General features: G+C 64.4%; 2 pseudogenes; both read left to right on the plus strand.

Moving 5' to 3' along the window:
• The first annotated feature begins 1,029 nt into the window (after nucleotides 1–1,029).
• On the plus strand, nucleotides 1,030–1,148 carry LOC142876097 (uncharacterized; annotated as a pseudogene).
• A 3,475-nt stretch (nucleotides 1,149–4,623) lies between these two features.
• LOC142876098 (uncharacterized) lies at nucleotides 4,624–4,742 on the plus strand (annotated as a pseudogene).
• Nucleotides 4,743–5,162: the final 420 nt, after the last annotated feature.

Below are 5,162 nucleotides of genomic sequence, written 5' to 3' on the forward strand. Positions count from 1 at the left end.
CCTGGTCAGGGTGCTTTCTCTCGGGGGCAGACTCTTTTCCGGGCGGGCTACCGGTGTCTCTGTTTGCTCGTTTCTTTCTTCCATTTCGGGAAAGGCTTCCTTGCTGGGTGTGGAAATCTCCTATGCCTTCCCTCGCCTATTCTGTCAGCTTTCAAATTCTCTTTCAGTTGCCACCCTCACAGATGGATTAGGAAACTCTTTCCGGTGCACTCATTAGTGAAATGACCTCAATGAAGCTGGAATCCAATATCAAATGGCCGATTTTTAGCGAGTCCACACGCCAGGGTGGTCGGGGTCCAATGCAGCCCCGGCCAGGCCCAGGCCCCTTGGACCGGGCCACAGGAGGACACAGAGGAGGGTCCCGGCCCCCACGAAGCGGTGCCGGCGGTTCTCCACGGGCTTGGGCGTTTTCCAGAGGTAGGAGATGGAGGGGACTGATTTCTTCAGCGCCCCACAAACCACGCCACCCCACCCCACCCATGGGACACATCCCCAGAGAGAGACGCACCATACACTGGCTCCCCTCCCCCTTGCGCTGTGCCCCAGCCCTGGCCCGGGGGAATAGGCGGCAGCCCACCCACAGGGCGAGGGGGGGCACAGCTGAAAGGGGTTGTGGGGGAGGGCGGCCCCTGGCTGGGGTCAAAGGGCGCGCGCGTGCGCAGTCAGCGTCAGCGGCGGCGACGCGCTGGGGGTGGGCAGCGGGTAGGTGAAGGAGGCCGGGCGAGGAGACGAGGGGGGCTGGGAGGGCTCCACCTTGGCGAGTCCAGCCGTGGAGGCGCATCTTGTGTGAGTGTGAGTGAGTGTGAGTGTGTGTGTGTGTGTATAGAGAGACAGCCCCCCGCCCCGCCCCGCCCATCACCCCCGTCCCTGGGAGCCCACGGGACCCGGCCGGCGAACTCAACAGGCCCGGCCCGGCGCGGGGCCTGGGGCGGGAGGCGGCGGCGGCGGCGGCGGCGGCGGCGGCGGCGGCGGGGGGAAAGCGCAGAGAGGCTCGGCTTCTTGAGCGGGGCAGGGGCGCCCTCCGCCGCCGTCTAGGGCCACACCACCCTGAACGCCCCCGATCTCGTCTGGTCTCGGAAGCTAAGCAGGGTCGGGCCCGGTCAGTACTTGGATGGGAGACTGCCTGGGAATACCGGGGGCCACAGGCTGCTTCTTTTTTTTTTTTTTTTTTTTTGCCTCTTGTTCTGTCCCCTTTCTGGGAGCGCGGCGGCGGCCCGGGGTGGGGGTGACCCCAACCCTCAGCGCCCGCCGCGCTGCCTGGCGCCTCAGCCCGCACCGTGGGGCCTCCTCTTGTCCCAAGCCGCGACACCGCCGCCACGCGGCAGCATGCGTGGCATCTGGACTGTCAGGTCTCAGACCAAAGGTCTGCTCTGTGGGAACCGACACGCTGGAGAAAACCTTGAGAGTCTGAGAGGGGAGGGAGTTCCAGAAGAAGGCCAGGATGTCATTTTGAGGGAGTATGTGACCAGAACTCGTCCCGTTGCTTTTGGGGGTTCTATGGGCTCCACGCAGGAATCTTTGGTGGTGGCACCTGATGTTGGGGGATCCGGAGTCACACCCAGACCTGCTCCACAGGCCTCCTTTTACTTTTCTCTTCGGATTCATGATTTTTAAAAAGTGTCTCTTACCTCTATGATTGCATTTTCTTTTCTCTCTCTTTTCAAGCAGATGATGGGAGTACAAGTATTCAGGTGACATGTGTTGCCCGTGCACCCCTCCCCCCTGTGTTCTCATTCATATACCTCTCATGTTGTTCCAGCGTATTGTGGGGGTACCAGTGTTAAGGTCGGGTACAGTTGCCCTCTCCAAGCCTCCCCCCTGGGGTCAGAGCTTCAAGTGCGCCCATCCCCCAGTCGGTGCGCACCCACCCCATTCCTAATGGATGTGGATGCCCATCGCCTCCCCCCACCCGCCCGACACCCACCCGATGAAGGTGATTCCTCTCCGTCCACTTAGGTGTCCATCCGTTCATACCAATTTGCTGGTGAGCGCGCTCACGTGGTGCTCGTGTGTCCATTCTTGGGATACCTGGCTTACTGGAACGGGTTCCAGCTCTGGCCAGGAGAACACGAGAGGCGCCCTCTCACCGCTGCTCCTCACAGCCGAATGGCACTCCGTGGTGTCAACGCGCCACATTTTATTAATGCACTCCTGGATGGATGGGCACTCGGGTCGCTTCCACGTCTTTGCGATTGTGAATTGTGCCCTAACTGTCACTCTACCCCTTACCCAGCCCGTCTCCTCTGCCCCTGCCTGACGCACTCCTCCCCGGCCAGGCCCGTCACTGTCCTGGGCCCCCGCCTGACCGGCTCCTCCCCGCCCGGCCTGTCACCGTCCTCTGCCCCTGCCTGACATGCTCCTTCCCGCCCGGCCTCTCACCGTCCTCGGCCCCTGCCTGACCGGCTCCTCCGTCGCCTGGGCCTTCCAAGGGCTTGGTGTGGAGGCTGCTTCCAGGAAGCCCTCCAGAAACCCGGCAGCAGGGTGGCCGCAGCAGTCTCCAGCAGCCTTCCCTAAGTCGAGTGCGGGGGACGTGCCCCCGCTGTGCCGCGGGGGGCCCAGCCTGGTGTCTTCCCTGATGCCCTGCGGCTGCCGGCTGGGGCTGCCGCTCCCCGCGAGGGGAGAGCCGCGGAGGTGGGGACCGCCTCCTGATGGGGACGTACGTACACGCAGCTCTCCACGTCGGATCCCGGGGCTCTCTGTCCTGCCCGAAGGCCCAGCGGGCCTGCGGGTCCTTAGAGTGGCAAAAACATCCGAAAGCTGAGACTGAGGGTCCGGTGGGTGTCTGCACTTTTGTGCTGGGCACCCCAGGGAGGCCCGGGGGCTGGCTGGACAACGTGGTCTGCTGGGCGGGGGGGGGTTGGAGGAGCAACTGATGCCCTTCGCACCTTGGGTAGCAAGAGTCTGAGGTGTCTCTGAGCCCTGTGCCATGTCCGGGGGGGGGGCGCGGGGGGGGGGGAGGAGGAGGAGGAGGAGGAGGTGGGAAGGGCCGGGGCCTGCAGTCCTGTTCCCGGGGTGGCACGGCAAGTGGCTTCTTCCACAGGCTGCTTGGCCTGGGCTCCCTGCACCTGGGCCTTTGGGGGACTGGCCCTGTGCTTGCCAACACTTCCTGCAGGGACCCAGAGCTGGGAGGTGGCATCTCTCAGCCCTGGGTCGGGCAGAGCCCCAGCGGGCCATGCCCACAACCTCTCTCAGCACCGGTCCCCCAGAAGGCTCCTTTGGGACCAGGATTCTCTTGCGGTGACTCTTTAAGGTCTGGCCCCTGGATGGAGGGGCACCAGGAGTAGAGGAGCAGGAAGGGGAAGGGGGTGGCCATGCGAGGGGACACTTTGAGGCCAAGTCCCAGCTTCAGCCTGATCCTCCTGGGAACCCCGCTCTGAGACAAGGAGCCGGGCTTCGCATTCCCACAGCAGCCAGTCGTGGGCTGAGGACACCTGGGGCCTTGGGAACTCCCTGGCTTCTCCTTGGTTTAACATCTAGAGCTGCTTGTGAATCGGGCCGCCACACACACCCGAGCGCAGGTGTCTTCCGCACAGACTGCGGGCCTCGCTCTTCTGAACGCCGCTAGCTCGCCACCCACCCACGGGTGAACCTGGTCAGGGTGCTTTCTCTCGGGGGCAGACTCTTTTCCGGGCGGGCTACCGGTGTCTCTGTTTGCTCGTTTCTTTCTTCCATTTCGGGAAAGGCTTCCTTGCTGGGTGTGGAAATCTCCTATGCCTTCCCTCGCCTATTCTGTCAGCTTTCAAATTCTCTTTCAGTTGCCACCCTCACAGATGGATTAGGAAACTCTTTCCGGTGCACTCATTAGTGAAATGACCTCAATGAAGCTGGAATCCAATATCTAATGGCCGATTTTTAGCGAGTCCACACGCCAGGGTGGTCGGGGTCCAATGCAGCCCCGGCCAGGCCCAGGCCCCTTGGACCGGGCCACAGGAGGACACAGAGGAGGGTCCCGGCCCCCACGAAGCGGTGCCGGCGGTTCTCCACGGGCTTGGGCGTTTTCCAGAGGTAGGAGATGGAGGGGACTGATTTCTTCAGCGCCCCACAAACCACGCCACCCCACCCCACCCATGGGACACATCCCCAGAGAGAGACGCCCCATACACTGGCTCCCCTCCCCCTTGCGCTGTGCCCCAGCCCTGGCCCGGGGGAATAGGCGGCAGCCCACCCACAGGGCGAGGGGGGGCACAGCTGAAAGGGGTTGTGGGGGAGGGCGGCCCCTGGCTGGGGTCAAAGGGCGCGCGCGTGCGCAGTCAGCGTCAGCGGCGGCGACGCGCTGGGGGTGGGCAGCGGGTAGGTGAAGGAGGCCGGGCGAGGAGACGAGGGGGGCTGGGAGGGCTCCACCTTGGCGAGTCCAGCCGTGGAGGCGCATCTTGTGTGAGTGTGAGTGAGTGTGAGTGTGTGTGTGTGTGTATAGAGAGACAGCCCCCCGCCCCGCCCCGCCCATCACCCCCGTCCCTGGGAGCCCACGGGACCCGGCCGGCGAACTCAACAGGCCCGGCCCGGCGCGGGGCCTGGGGCGGGAGGCGGCGGCGGCGGCGGCGGCGGCGGCGGCGGCGGCGGCGGCGGGGGGAAAGCGCAGAGAGGCTCGGCTTCTTGAGCGGGGCAGGGGCGCCCTCCGCCGCCGTCTAGGGCCACACCACCCTGAACGCCCCCGATCTCGTCTGGTCTCGGAAGCTAAGCAGGGTCGGGCCCGGTCAGTACTTGGATGGGAGACTGCCTGGGAATACCGGGGGCCACAGGCTGCTTCTTTTTTTTTTTTTTTTTTTTTGCCTCTTGTTCTGTCCCCTTTCTGGGAGCGCGGCGGCGGCCCGGGGTGGGGGTGACCCCAACCCTCAGCGCCCGCCGCGCTGCCTGGCGCCTCAGCCCGCACCGTGGGGCCTCCTCTTGTCCCAAGCCGCGACACCGCCGCCACGCGGCAGCATGCGTGGCATCTGGACTGTCAGGTCTCAGACCAAAGGTCTGCTCTGTGGGAACCGACACGCTGGAGAAAACCTTGAGAGTCTGAGAGGGGAGGGAGTTCCAGAAGAAGGCCAGGATGTCATTTTGAGGGAGTATGTGACCAGAACTCGTCCCGTTGCTTTTGGGGGTTCTATGGGCTCCACGCAGGAATCTTTGGTGGTGGCACCTGATGTTGGGGGATCCGGAGTCACACCCAGACCTGC

The sequence above is a fragment of the Microcebus murinus genome, chromosome 14 (assembly GCF_040939455.1).
Source record: "Microcebus murinus isolate Inina chromosome 14, M.murinus_Inina_mat1.0, whole genome shotgun sequence".
NCBI lineage: Eukaryota > Metazoa > Chordata > Mammalia > Primates > Cheirogaleidae > Microcebus > Microcebus murinus.